This window comes from Mchenga conophoros, linkage group LG15, assembly GCF_057382185.1.
Source record: "Mchenga conophoros isolate Kocher_MC1m ecotype Shallow Benthic linkage group LG15, M_conophoros_male_GT1.1, whole genome shotgun sequence".
Lineage (NCBI taxonomy): Eukaryota > Metazoa > Chordata > Actinopteri > Cichliformes > Cichlidae > Mchenga > Mchenga conophoros.
The window spans coordinates 2794917-2810579 of record NC_140540.1 but is presented as its reverse complement, the minus strand read 5'-3'; the positions used below and the strand labels follow the sequence as shown (position 1 = coordinate 2810579).

The 15663-nt window shown below is 41.4% G+C and overlaps 1 pseudogene across 1 annotated transcript; it reads left to right on the top strand.

Annotated features, from left to right (window-relative positions):
- Positions 1 to 11047: 11047 nt before the first annotated feature.
- LOC146557489 (uncharacterized) lies at positions 11048 to 14704 on the top strand (annotated as a pseudogene). The gene is made up of 8 exons (XR_014888668.1): positions 11048 to 11062; positions 12504 to 12636; positions 12747 to 12815; positions 12909 to 13003; positions 13428 to 13554; positions 13713 to 13830; positions 13970 to 14046; positions 14184 to 14704. The product of XR_014888668.1 is annotated as an uncharacterized LOC146557489 (transcript).
- Positions 14705 to 15663: the final 959 nt, after the last annotated feature.

Genomic DNA, 15663 nt, shown 5'->3' with positions numbered 1-15663 from the left:
ACACAGTGAAATGTAACCTGACACTGGGGGGGGGGTGACACCATCTATTCTGCACCAAATAGCAGAGAGAGTTAGCAACTTAGTGGTTAGTTTTATTTATATAGCGCCAAATCATAGCAACGGTTGCCTCAGTGTGACGCGACAAATACAGAAAACCCCAATGAACAGATGACCCCCTCTGAGCACTTGGCGACAGTGGGAAGGAAAAACTCCCTTTTTACAGGAAGAAACCTCTGGTAGCACCAGGCTCAGGGATCCTGGTGGTTGCCTCTCTAACTTTCTCCAAACTGTCCCTCAAAGCACTCATTTCTAATCCTGTCCACCAGGAAGAGATTTTACGAACATCTTTGCATCTTTAACTCTGCTGCCGCCAGCTGACCCCTCGTGTAACATATCTAAGAAAAGGACATATCCAGTTTATAAGAGCATGCCCTCCAAACAAATCGATGGCCACCCCAATATATTTTGTTTTCATTATTATAGGCCTAGTCGTAAAGACCAGGTCGCTGGTTGGTTGCCTTAAAATATAAGTCAGCTGTTTCACCAGTGTCTTCTCCCATGGTTGATGTCAGCTCTATCTTACACTTTAGCTGGAGGCCCACAGAACCTGCAGCAGATGGAAATGCTACAGTGTCTCAAGGCTTGTTATCCTCCTGTTACATCACAAGTAACATTTTAACCAGGACACCAAGAACACTGCACACTTTTTGTGACTTGTAAAACAAACCGCACTGTCCTGTCTGACTCTAAAGGTACCATAATTTACTAAATGGACTTTGTACTATGATAAATAGGATTTAAAAGTAGATACTGAGACCATAAGCTCATCAGACAAGGATTTACTGAGGTCATATTAATAAGACATAGGTTCATTTTCTCGTAGACTTCTGTGCAATGAGATTTCTATTTGCAAGCAGTTGAGTCGCCACCTGCTGGCCACTGCAAAGAACGTGAGTTTCATGCAGTTCCACACTTAGCTGGTTCTCGTTGGTTTGTGTAGTTCAGGCTCACTCCAGGCTGTGATTTAGCTCTGTTTTGTACTTGATTCAACAGGATATTAGCAGCAATTAAATGTCTTTAACTGTGATAATTGTTTAGGTTTTTCTAAGAGAGAAATCTGATCTTTATAATCTTTATATCGCCGTTCACCATTCGCTCCTTTATAAGCTCTTTTTTTTTTTTTTAAATCACTAAATATTTATCTGGTCTTCTTTTTTATTGAGCCGGAGGCTGCAGAGCACCGTGCACCAGGGGCAGAACTTCTCTACCTTTATCTCTCAGCTGTCAGAGCTGATTTATGTTCAGGAACGTCTGTCACAGCCTCTTAGCCTCATTTACAACATTACACTGGAATGTGAATCTCAGTCTAATTGCAAGCTTGTTTGTAAAGAAAGGAGGCTGGTTTCATGGCAGTCAACAAGCAGAAAATCCCCTTAATCCAAAATATAACTGTCTTCTGCATATTTTTATGACGGGCTGATAAAAAGTCATTTTTTCTCTCCACACTGCAGAGGCCAGAGATTAAAATAAAAGGCCAGCACTGTGAGCCACTTAACATGACACTTAGCAATAACATCGAGAGAAATGAGAAGCAAAACAAACACCGCATAAATCACAGCAGGAAATACAGAGGGTAAAGAAAAAGCGCTCTTATTTTAGTCAAATATTTTCCCAAATAAAGAACAATTAAATATTTGCAGTTATCGTGATCCAAATGAATACCCCCCTCCCCCCCAACAAGCAGCGTGTAGAAAAAAGAAACCGGGTTTAAAACATTTAGGTGGTGTAATGCCCACTGGCACACTTACTGAAAACAGTGAGGTATTGTTATTTTCACAACCATTAGTCACTTTCAGGTTTACACCAGCAGGGTGCCAGTGGAGGAAACATATCCATTTGATATTCACAAGCCATTTGCTTACACAGTTGTTGGCTGACAAAGTTTATTGATTGGATTTTATGTGTAGCAACTACTTTTCCTTTTAGTCAAATTAGTAGAAGTAGATTACATCAATCCCTCTGATGTCGGCTGGATAATTCATATCTTAATTGACAGAAAAACAATTTACATTTGCTAATGGCTTTTCCAAATGGGTTGCTGCGTGCATTTGACTGCATTAGCTTTGCTTTCGCGCCGTATAGGGCCCGTGGAACGACAGCGAGGGAGCAGCACAGCTCCCGTTGGTGCATTTAAAGGCCGACAGTTGACCTGTCATGAAATTTTACTTCAACTAATGAAGTGGTTAATTCCACTTAAAAGCTTTATGCCATGTTTTTTTCCCTTTCACATAAACAGCAGCTTTATAAGGGCAGCACATCAGCCCTTTTGCTGATTACAGGTGGAATGTGTTTTGCTGCTTCCCACACTGGAGCAGGATGCTGTAAAACACCTTTGCGCACTGGGAACGTCTGCAGCTGTGGCATTTTATAGATCCCCTGTATAGATTGTAGAGATGCAGGATCTCGGTAAACATTCAGGAGAGATGCTGTATCCTCCCCGGGAACGAAGCAAAGCAGCTGTGAAGGCGACGGTGATCAGTCCTGACAGGTAAAATATGAGCCTGCTGACCTTAACTTATGAAGGGCGCACACGCACGTTGACACACACTCACCCACACACACACAACAAAAAGACGAGCGTGTCTCTGTGGGTGTAGGTGTGCATATCCATTAGGTATGCTTAAGCCATATCAAAGTTTGCAGAAAAATGGCTTAGCGGTTGTGCTCGTGTGGGTTAAGCATTCATATTCATATGTCTCAGTGGGTGCACGCTGTGATACATTAGCAGAATAGTCAGGTGTACATATATGTGTGTGTGTGTATATATATATATATACTAAATTCACTGTCTCGTTGTGAGGGGCACACCACCTCCTATTCTTCTGCTCCATCACTGTGCAGCCAAAGCTTTCAGTTAGCTCCTCGGCCCTAATTAACTGCCAAGATATGAATGTGCTAATCGGGGCTCTAAATCTTCACTTCCATCGACAAAAGCTTTTACAGGCTGTCACCGCTGCATGATAAACAGGGGGGCTGCTGCTTTCTCGACCAGTGGACACAGTGCCATCTAGGGACCGCCTCCAGGACCTCAGGAGTTTTAACACGTGAAGGTATTTGTTTCCATGCATACACAATCATAATGGCATGAGTATATATACTTTTTTATTTGGTGCCATTTATTTTTATAGACTAAAATCACAAATAATTTCCAGACACTTTAAGCTGTAAGGTCGCATTATTGGCAAAAAACTCAGTTTGACGAGAGGAAACCTTTGGTGGAAGCGGGCTCCGGTGAGCTCCCCATGGAGGAACTAGGACATCCTGATAATGGATGACCGTCCAGCCTAACTTTCAATTCAGTTTTATTCCTACAGTAAGGTAAAGACCCTACAATAATACAAAGAAAACAATTGTATGACCCCCTCTGAGCAAACACTGACTGTGGGAAGGAAAAACTCCGTTTTAACGGGAAGAAACCTCCAGCAGATCCAGGCTCAGGGAGGGGCGGGGCCATCTGCCGCAAGTGTTAAGATGAGGAGAAGAAGAGTGGACAGAGACATACTGTTGGAGAGGCAGATAGTAACTAATAATTAAACGCAGAGAGGTGTATAAACACATCGTGAGCAAAAAAAGTAAGTGAAGAAGAAACACTCCAGGCATCATGGGATCCCACAGCAGCCTGGACCTATTGCAGCGTACCCTTGGTAGGATTCAGTGTCACCTGATCTACTATATGCTATAACAAAAAATACTCTTGGAGCCGCAAGTAAGCCAGCAGTCTGAGAACCAGACTGCTGCCTCTAATCTGGTGATCTGGTACGACAAGGTCATTAAGATGAGATAAGATGGGCCTGATTATTCAAGACCTTTTATGTGAGCAGCAGGATTTTAAATTCAATTCTGGATTTAACAGGAAACCAGTGAAGAGAAGCTAATATAGAAGAAATATGTTATCTCTTTCTGGTCCCTGTCAGTATTTTTACTGCAGCATTTTGAATCAACTGATGTCGTTTCAGTTAGTTTTTTATGTTAAGGCATAAACACCTGCTGTTCCCTGCAGTTTAACTAATTGGTGACACTGTCTAAGTGAAGCACGTATAATGTAAACAGAACTGGTCCTAGCACTGAACCCTGTGGAACTCCATAATTAACGTCAGTGTGTGAAGGATAGTGTCCATTTATTTAAACAAGCTGGAGTCTATTAGTCTATTAGATTTTGCAATATTGTGCAGCAGACAGAGTGAAGTCCCTAAAAGGTTTATATTAATATACTTTGGTCAGAAATTCTTTACAGTTGCACTGACGCGAGTTTAGAGCCAAATACAACAACTTCAGTTTTATCAGAATTTAGATGTAAACAATTTTCAGTCTTCCAGGCCTAAATGTCTTTAAGACACCATGTGATTTGTTTCACCTGCTTCCACAGAGAAATTTATGTGGTATATGTCACCTGCAATGCAATTAAAATGTACTGAGGCCTAAGACCAGGATTACATTAGAAACAGTGGTATTTTAGCTCACTGGTTGAGCAGGCACCCTTATAGCATTTGGCTGGAATGCCACGGCTTACGTTCAAGTCTGACGTGTCTGTGTTTCCAATCGTATTCACTGAAGGCAAAAAACCCTCAAAAAAAAAAAAAAAAAAAAAAATCAGACCTGGCATAGAGCCCTGTGGAACTCCATGAGTAGTTTCCGTGTGCATACAGGAGTCACTGTTTGCACAAACATAAAAATATTTTTTGTGAAGGTTTGAAGACTTGAAATCAGGATTGAGAGTACACAGAAGCAGAGAAACGGCTCTAGTGAAAATTACCAGACAAGGGAGTTAAATGTTTTTACAGACTACAACCTAGCATTAAGATTTAAACTTCTTTTGTCTGATCGATCTCTTTGAGCATTTTAGTGAAATACATCTACTCTGTTTTAATTTACTGACACTGGAGAAATATTACCATAACATTGAATTGATTACTACTGAGGTGGAACAAAATTCAAGCAGGCTAGTTTCCTCGGATGAATCTTGGCTGCAAAAGATACAGGAGAGAGGAGCCGTGCACCAAAACAGCGCTCCGCTGTTGCTCTGCAGTCAGGAACATCAGCAGGCTTGTGATGATAGAGGTGTGCGATGCCAGAGGAGGGTGTGTGAGTACGTGGGTGCACATTTATACTGTATGTCTGCATCTCCATCTGTAAGTGTCAGCGAGTCATGTTCAAAACTCTGTGAGTTAGTGCGCGCGCTGTATCCGCTGCCTGGGGAGACAGGCCTCGTATCCAAGCTTGACAGTGTGATTGGATCCAGTGAGAATCCCAATGAAGCAATAAGTATCTCAGCGTCAGCTCTGCTCCCTGGGGTTTCTGTGCGCAGCCCACAGGCCCGGGCCCAGCCCTTCCTGTTCAGTCCAGATGGAAAGTGAGGCGGGGTGGGAACTGGGGATGAAGAAAGGCAAGTGAACTTCAAACCCTTTCAGCTACTGTGAAGGTGACTGCAGCAAAACAGGCAGCAATGGATGGATGGATGAGGGTATGGGAGGTCTTTGAACTAATTTGGAAACACCAAATGTAAAAAAAGAAAAGAAATTTTTATCACTACTATAACAAAAACTGGGACATGAATTTGACTCCTAAATTCAGATACTTTTGTTTCACGTCAGCCTGTTTTTAATTGACAGACAGCTGAAGAATTCTCTCTCTCTGAGTTGAGATGTGGTCCTGATTGGTTGGGGCCCTGTGGAGCTGTGGTCCCAAAAGATAATATCGTGTCATTTGATTTTTACTACAATAACTTTCTGTAATAATTAGGGACATCAGCAACCGTCACACATTTTACAGCACCCACAATTTGTTAAGCTAGCAGCAGCGACCTGAAAGCAATCAGCGTCAACCAGTGCAGCCAGTTGTTTCTTTTGCTTAGTTATTGTTGTGGTTTAACATCTGGCTATGGTTTAGAGCAGTGTGTGTCATTATGGGTGTACATCGAATGGTCATAAAGAGGCTCATCAGCAAACGTAAGCAGCATGCTAGCTAGCATTTTGTAGGCAAAACTGACTCATGTTTAAGAAACACCAAAGGACATTAGTGTTGTTTAACACAATTTAGACATGCTGTATGTAAAAACACTACATCCACACTCTTTGCTCTGGAAACAACCGTAAAAAGTTATTTAATCTGTTTAGCATTTACCTACAGCGAGCAAAGACAAACCTCCAGGCTGAACCGCAACCAGGAAGTAATGGCTCTCTTACTGCACATCGCTCCTCCCACAGAAACCTACTGCATAGGTTATTTATGAAAGCTGCTGTTATAATCTTTACATTGTAAGTTAAGTAACTTAAAGTGCTGTCACCTCCAATTACAAAAAAAGAAAAAATAAAGAAGCGTATCCTGTTAACATCAGATTAATGTTATAAAAAACTGTATTTTAAACCCACTGACCATTTCCTAACTTTACCAATGAAGCAGACCTGCTCCTATTCAAGATTACAGGGAGCCAACTTACCATTTAAATGCAAGCACCAAACGGCAGATATCATAGGAAGTGTAGCTTTCCTCACACATCCCCATTATTTGACATAGATGTCCACCCATCCACAGATTTAAGTGTTAATTAAGCATTAATCTCCCCATTCTCCACCGTGCCAGCTTTTCTTTAAACATCATTTCCCCACAGCTGTTCCAATCTGTCTAAGGTAGCCAAATTCTATTCCTGCCTGTTCCAGTTGGTCACTCATATCGCGGCAGCTGCACAGAGCAGGTTTCGTCATTTGTTTTGTGTATTTCACCGAAACACTTTCAAAATCAGTGCTGTATGAAATTAAAGTATAATAAACTAATTAGAAATGTGCACAGGTGAAATCTAAAGAGAAGTTCATGCTCTGCAGAGGGGCCTGGGAGCCAGTACCCTTATCTCCCCTCTGCAGGCTACACACACACACACTCGTGTGATGCAGGGAGTGATAATGACACTGAAGCTATGGCTAGTACAGCTACATCACTCAAGTTAATTCACAGCTAGGTCGTAGCATTTCCCCACCAGTTGCTGTGAGCCTATGCAGGGCTGCTCCATATGATTTAACACAGGTCCTCACAAATGATGACACTTGATTGTTGCATAAAGGACGCCATGAGGCTCCTGCTCACCGTGCCAGGAGAGGTCATTGTGACATCACCGCTGGCAGCCTGAATAGCTGCTCCTCCACCTGTCTGCCATTAAACATGGAAATCACTGCACTCATCCGTGACTGTTGAATATTCAGTGAGCAAACACAGTGTACAGCACTTCATCTTATTTTAAAATGGGTTATAAATACAAATTGTTGCACAACAATTGCACAAAAACATGATTTTTTTTCTCCCCTAAGCCCAGGAGAAAATGAGGTTGATACGGAGACTCAGCTGCAATAACCCATTCACTTATTGAACGACAGCGGCTGGATACACTCTCAGCCTCCGGGCTTAAACGAAAAAGCAGAGCATGGCTGCCTGATTGAATGGGTTTGTAATGCAAGCCAAATAGGTTTGTTCTAATGGGAATCAGCCTTGGTGACGGCTGCAGAGGCTTACGCTAGCACTATAACAGCAGTAAGCAGAAGGGGCAAACACCCCATTGCTTCTTGATTGGCTCTGAGAGGCAGAAGCAATACTAAGGGTTTGCTGTGTTTACTAATGGTCGTTTTAGTGGGGTAATATTCAATGAGCCTTAACTTTAGGAATCTGTAGTTCAGAGAAAAGGTGCAAGTTTGTGTTGCGTGCGTGTGTCACTTCCCGCTCATGATCACATGTCTGTGCAACTTAATTAGGTCCAAAGTCTGCTCTGGTTTTAACACTGGACATCCTGCTGTCCTGCCTTGAGCCATACAAACTTTTGACGAGCTGGAGTGATGCAGAGGTCGCCCAGTGATCTGAATGTCCCGTAGAGGTAAGAAAGGTAAGAAGTTCATACTATAAGGTAAAGACGGTACGATGTTGGTGAAGTTCAACAATCCACCAAAAACCTCTAGAAGTAGGCACTTGGCAACAGTGGGGAGGAAGAACTCTTTTTGAACAGGAAGTGACATCCAGCAGAAGCAGATTCAGGGAGGGACATCCATCTGCTGCAGTGGGGATGGAGGGAAAACTTGGAGACAAAAGATTAGCAGCTGTGACACAACAAACATCTCACAATGGAGACAGAATGGAGGGCGGAGCCTTCAGCTTTCAGACAGCTCTATCCAGTTTGGCTTTGGGCGACAGACACCCTCTCTACTTTTAAGATTAGGCTTCAAACCTTTCTTTCTGATAAAGCTTATAGTTAGGGCTGGATCAGGTGACCCTGAATCCTCCCTTAGAGCTGCTGCAATAGGCCTAAGCTGCTGCAGACTTCCCATGATGCACTGAGTTCACTCAGTTCTTTTTATTCCAGTTTGACTCTGCATTTAATCATTAGTTATTCTTCTTCTCTGCACTTCCTCCGACGGTGTGTCTTTTGTCCCGTCTTGGTTCTCTTCTCCCTCTTGGCTGCCCCTCCCCCTCCCTGAGCTTCGTTCTGCCGGAGGATTCTTCCTGTTAAAAGGAAGTTCTTTCTTACCGCTGTTGCTCATTGGGCATTGGAGTGAACATTGTTTTGCTGTTGGTGTTGGATTGCAGACATCCTGTTTAAGTGATAAGCTTGCTCTTTCTTTGTTGTCAGACTCTGTGACAACTCCACAACACCATAAAACAGAGAGAGAACCCCAACCATCAGATGATGCCTTATGATGAAGCACTTGGTGAAAGTGGGGAGTGAGAACCTTATTTCCACAGGAAGAGAACTCCAGGAGAAGCAGCCTCGGGGAGGGGCAGTCGTCTGCCACGATCAGGCATGAGGAAAGTTTTTCTTGGAGATAAAATAACCCAGGCGTGACTCTTGGCAGTCACCAGTGAACCAGTGCATGTCACATACTAGAAAATGTTTCCTTTCATGCATTTATTTTGTCTTTACATTTTTTACATTTAAACAATTTTTATTTGCCAAGATTTTTCATTTATCGCCCTGTTGTCATACTACCGTGAACATTTTTGCTTTTACAGACCAGAATCGTCTTCTGCAACCATGATGCAACTGAGGTAAAACATAGAAAGAGAGAAATTAACAAAATAAAACAAAACCTATCTATGTTTCTTTTAGTAGGATTGTCATGGGTTTGATTCACCCTTTCACTCAGCTCTATAACATTGGTGATCATTTGTATGTGCATGCTTTCCTTCGGCATATGTAGGAACAGATTGGAGGGTCAGAGCTGATGTCAGCACATGGGGGTGGAGGAGTGGGGGGTGTCTGCCTCCTAATTAGCCACAGACCGGAGGGAGCACTGAGGGGGCAAAGGTGAAGAGTTGAGCTGCAGGACACCGAGGCTGCAGCAAAGAGGAGGGTTAGCAACATTCTCATGCAGTTGCATCACATTCATGTGAGCAGAGATGTCATTAGTGTTTGTGTGCCATTGTCAGCTCTGAACATGCATCATGTATGTATGAGAATCAAAGAGCAGGTCCTCGTGACCTGATCTGAATACTGCTGGCAGATGTTAAATAACTCTCACTGTCACACTGCTGCAATCTCTTTGACAAGTGCAGACAGATGTGCGTTCAGTTTCTCATACATGTGCAAATGCAGATTATAGACTCTTTTTTTTTTTTTTTTTACATTTAGAGAGTGCATTTGCTGGAAAACACAAACCAGAGGAGCGCTCTGAATTTATTCATTACCACCCCAATGTGACAAACTGGAGCAAAGCTGGACTAATGATGGGACAGAATGCAAATGTGGGGAAACTTCGTCTGCTGGGAGCAGCAGGCCTGATCTATGAGTTTGCATGTGTTCTGCAGCCTAATACAGCTCAGATAAGTAGACACTTTCCTCGGGACGTAGCTGCAGCGCAAAGCACATCAGGAAGGCAGCTCGTCCTCGGGTTTGTGCATGCACACATAAGTGAGTGAGTGAGTCGAGCCTGCCAAATGTGATTTATTTAGACAAATGCGAAAATATCAATCCAGTGATGAATGAGCGGCTGGATAAGCAAAACTCTTGAGATTGCTCATCATCTTCAAATTTAAGGCCGAGCACAGGTTCCAGCCCTTACGGAGAACAAATAATACAGCTGATTCTCGTTGTGCTCTCATCTGACAGGTGAAATTGGACTTACACAAACTATTCAGGGTTTTCAATCCGACCGTCTCCGGGTATTTGTTAGACTTTCAGGACTACTTGAGAGATCAGCGTGCGCGTTTAGCGCTAAATCCTATAATTGAACCGACTGCAGCATATCAATACAGAGCAGTAAAAAAAAGAAATGTTTGAGACTCACGTGCACATATGCATTCGATCTGCAGCCGAGTACGTGCTCACAGAGTCAGTCAATAGTTTCTCTGGACCTTGACTTTTCAAATGTGTTCAGAACTTAAGAGGGGAAGCAGGGATTGAGTGGAGGCTTAGTAAAGCTCCACAGTCTGTTTTTGCTGCAGGCTCGGCCGAGCCCCGCTTCTCCTCCACATGCTGCTTCATAAAACATTTTGGCAGACTGGACACATAATTGCCCGCACTGTTTGAAACACTTTGTTTCCTCCACTTCTGTGTTATTAAGTCTAACGAAATCTCTCCTTTCCCCTCCACTTTCACTGTGACGTTTGGGTACGGTGGTATTAGAAGTGCAGTGTGTACAAAACGACAAAACACACTTTTTTATGTAGAGGGGAAAAAAAGAAGCACTTAGCTGTCAATTATTTTTCTTCTCTTAAATATTACAGGCTGCTGCACAAAAGACACCAGCAGGAGCTTTTAAAACAGGGTTTGAGTTAGACAGCTGCTGAACACAGAGCTGCTGTATATGTCTGTTTGCACATTTTTAAAGTACCACCAGAAATTCTGAACTCACTACCAAGCGGTGTCATACATAGTAGAGAGATGCTCATTTTACATTGTGGACCACATACAGCCGACTTTGATGTGAAGTGGCCTGAACCCGATCTGGTAGACTGTCCTTAATTATAGGTTTAGAATATAAAGTTTTCATTAATTCTTTTACCTTTTTGCAGTATGGATGGCAATGGGGTGATAAGATGTAAAACTTACGAAAATACAGTTCAAAGTTCTAAATCTGTGCACTACTTCACATTGGATTGGAGTCTTTGCCGAGCCTGGCAGCACCAGACAAGCCCTAAAACCAACATGCAAAGACAGGCAGGGCAAATTTCATCCTTCATTCTGTAATATAACACTAGATAACAATGAAATGTTTCAAATCGACTTTGTAAAGAAACGTAAAAGCTTAGTGAGACCCCTTTAACCACATTCAAACTTAGCTGGTTAAAACAGTCGGCTCTATTCATCTTCCACACTCTTTAATCCTCACCTCCTTCATTTGTCTATTATTTGATGTTGGCACACACACATTTGATAATTTGTCTAATCCTCATTTCTCCCATGCAAACATTTCCAATTTTGCTAATGATGAAATGATAATGAGATGGGCGTACCCATGCATAAAGAGAGCAGCGGTGCAGTCATCAGCTGCTGCTAACTAACATGAATTCCCTGACTTGCGTAGCTTGACAGGTCAGAGTGAAACACTGAAATCTGCACAAGCTGGTGGGGAAGCAGGCTTCAAAACAACACCTGCTGTCTGCACTTCATTAGGAGGTGAAAGAGGCATCGGCCCCGTGACACTGCTGTACAATCAGAGTGGGCTGAGGGTTTCATCAATCAGCAGAGCTTTAGTTGCGTAGCATCAGTCATGCTCAAGTTAATGCGGCTCAAAGCGCGCGGCTGCTGCTATTACGACCAAAAAGATGAAACGGGGAAAAAGAAAAACAATCAAATAGGATAAATGAGTGAATGAAATAATACAACGACTATAAACTGAATGCAATCAGAGGTCGAGTCATAGAGGCTGGTTTTCACTCACGTTCAGCATCCCAATGCGCTCAGGTAAAGTTTGGGGTCATATCAGATAATAATACGGTGGCCCTGAGAACTGCGGTCAAGTGAGCCCTCACTTACGAAGTCACAGTCCAGCTAGCCGCACCGAAAATGTGGTTGCACTACTCTTACGCATATTACGGTATCGGTGCCGACTGGCTTAGAAACGCAGTCTTTTCTGTCCTGACACTATTTTACTTCACAATCCACTCCCAGTTTTAGTTTATCTCCACTCCTCCCCCTGTGATCCACAGCCCAGATTACTGTATGATTCAGAGAAAATTAACAATGAAATTTACCCAATTTACTCTACTGTACTTTTAATGTCCTCATCTTTGAGCTCAGATTACAGGAAAACTATAAGAGGTGCTGCATAAGGTTAACGTTAAAGCTGGGGCAGAACATTAGTTGTTCCCTACACATTCAGTAAGTACTACTTTAGATCGACATTCCAGGCATATCCTCATGACTGAATACTGAGTATACGTAAGTAAAAAAATCTTTATTAACCTTTGTATTCCAAAACTTTATCATGTTTACAAAGTAATAAAAGGTTATTTATTAAACTCCTCAGGTCATTGAAAGTCTCCTGCACCACTGGGCCATTCGGCTAAATCTGGGGAATAATATCTACATTATGAACCACTACACGAGCGGTGTGATCCTCTGTGGAGAGAGAACTAATCAGGAGACAAAGCTTGTCCAAGGTAAAAAAAAAAATTAAATATATTCTAGAATTAATTTTTTAAAATTTAATTAATGTCTCGAAATGGAAAAAGTATCGTTGCAAATTTGTAATTAATTCCTAATATGTCAGGTGAACTTCGACAACTACAGAGCCATTTTATCCTTTGTGAACATTGGAAATGTACATTGGAAGTTTCTGGTTAGTATGAGCAGCATTTCTGTGAAAACAGTTTGTTTCAATAACACATTATTCATAATTTATGTACTTTTTAAATTTATATATCTATCGCAGTACATAAATGCAGATGACAGCTGTCTGTATTTGGTCGATCCGTCAAGAAACTCTTTGGAGCAGGAAGAGTCTGACCGTGCAGCCAAAAGATTCCGGTAATTATGCGTTATTACATGTATATAATATATATAATAACATGAAATATTAGAAAAGTGACAGGAGGACTTAGGAGGTCTTTTTCTAAAGGTGAACGTATGGTTGTAGATTAAAGTTTAATAAAATCTGTGGTTATCAGTTCTTTAAAGAATTTAAAAAAATAATTCAAAATTACTCACATATGTAATTTTAAATAATAAAAAAAACACTGACCGTGTTTAAGCAGTGATACATTTGAGACAGTTAACATTTGTAGATTTAAAAGAACATATTAATAATTTTGATACTTCATCTAACATAATCTAGAGCACAGGGCTTTCTGACACACCATTAAAAACAGTGATATGTACTATATGTGTCTTTTTCTATGTGACTTTTATCTTTCATTTGTATATAAATGTGATATATGTTATGTTCACAAAGTGAATACTTCAAAATGAGGAGGACATGCTACAACAAAACAGACTGGGTGAATGTGAGACTTCGAGGAGGAGTACTGACACATCCATTTCAACGGGATGGTTCTAGCTGCGGAGTAATGGTCATCATGGTATGGCACCACATTGATGCAATAATATTGTTCTGTAAAATTAGATAAGAAGATGGGGTGGGGGGAAGTTAAAATAATCTTAAAAGGTTAAATTGTGTAAACAGGAAGTGTAACATTTGCAGATGTTTTCAATTAAAAAATTTTTGTTTTGATTTCAGATGGTCAAAGCAGTAATGGAAGCATTCCCAAATAAACCAGAAATGACATTTTTGACGACAAAAAACGAGATGGCCCAGGCACGAAGGACATTTGCACAGACAATACTTGAGGCCTCTGGTGTGTAATATCTTCTTCAAATGGACATATTTATTTGTGTCAAACTGATGAACACTAACACACACATATATATATATATATATATATATATATATATATATATATATATATATATATATATATATATATTATGTTTTAGTATTTGACAGTGACAACAACTGTGCCATGTGTGCAACGGCGAAACCACCTAATCCAGGACCCTCCATCACTGACTGGGTATAGTATTTTTAAAAATAGTTTTATGTTATCTGCAACAAAGTATTTGACTCTGTGTCTTTAAGGATTGTAATTTATTAAAACATAGAATTATTTACTTAATGTGTTTATGAAAGTTCATATGCTTTTGTTTACAGATCCAATGTGATAACCGCTGGTTCCATTCTGAATGCCTGGACATGACAAATGAACAGCTCAGCAGTGCTCAGAAGACAGAGTGGAAGTGTGTGCTTTGTGTAACCTAATTCCACACGCAGTGAAAGCTACTTGAATAATCTGCTTATAGTTGTTATTGGTGTTTTGAGGAACATATGTGTAAAACACAATGTGTATAACATTCTTGCTTTGTGCTCGTACTTCAAGTATTTCCTTTTTGATTTTTTTGGGTTGATTTGTGTGATGACAGATAATGAATAACAATATATCTAAACTGTGTAGTAGTAATATGAGAAATCAGTAATCTGAGTAATGTAATTTTTCACCCTGACCGGTTGCAGCAGATGGCCCCGCCCCTCCCTGAGCCTGGTTCTGCCGGAGGTTTCTTCCTGTTAAAAGGGAGTTTTTCCTTCCCACTGTTGCTCATAGGGGCTCATATGATTGTTGGGTTTTTCTCTGTATGTATTATTGTAAGGTTTAACTTATTATGTAAGTGCCTTAAGGTGGCTATTGTTGTGATTAAGCACTGAATAAATAATGTCTAAAACTAAAGTTGCTACTTGAGGTTGTGTGTGAATGACATTTTGAAAAATTTTAATTGTGTGTGGAAAGAAATTTCTTGTAGTTAAGCAAATACTTCAATGAACTCATTTTGTTTGGTAATGGATTAGGATTTAATTTTACAGTAATTTTGGCTGTGGATGACAGGGTGAAGAGTGGGGGTCACCCAGAGTCATAATCCAGTGAGATATCTGCGTCACCTCTTTTAGTTTTCCTGTAATCTGAGCTCAAAGATGAGGATATTAAAAGTACAGTAGAGTAAATTGGGTAAATTTCATTATTAATTTTCTCTGAATCATACAGTAATTTGGGCTGTGGATCACAGGGGGAGGAGTGGAGATAAACTAAAACTGGGAGTGGATTGTGAAGTAAAATAGTGTCAGGACAGAAAAGACTGCGTTTCTAAGCCAGTCGGCACCGATACCGTAATATGCGTAAGAGTAGTGCAACCACATTTTCGGTGCGGCTAGCTGGACTGTGACTTCGTAAGTGAGGGCTCACTTGACCGCAGTTCTCAGGGCCACCGTATTATTATCTGATATGACCCCAAACTTTACCTGAGCGCATTGGGATGCTGAACGTGAGTGAAAACCAGCCTCTATGACTCGACCTCTGATTGCATTCAGTTTATAGTCGTTGTATTATTTCATTCACTCATTTATCCTATTTGATTGTTCCCCCCCCCCCCCCCCCCGTCTCATCTTTTTGGTCGTAATAGCAGCAGCCGCGCTGGAAGCGCGCAGTTACAGTCCAGCCGCGCCGTAATATGCGTAAGAGTAGTGCAACCACATTTTAGGTGCGGCTGGCGGTGCGGCTAGCTTGACTGTGACTTCGTAAGTGAGGGCTCACTTGACCGCAGTCCCTGAGAGGCCAAGCGGACTGCAACAAACACCAGCAGAA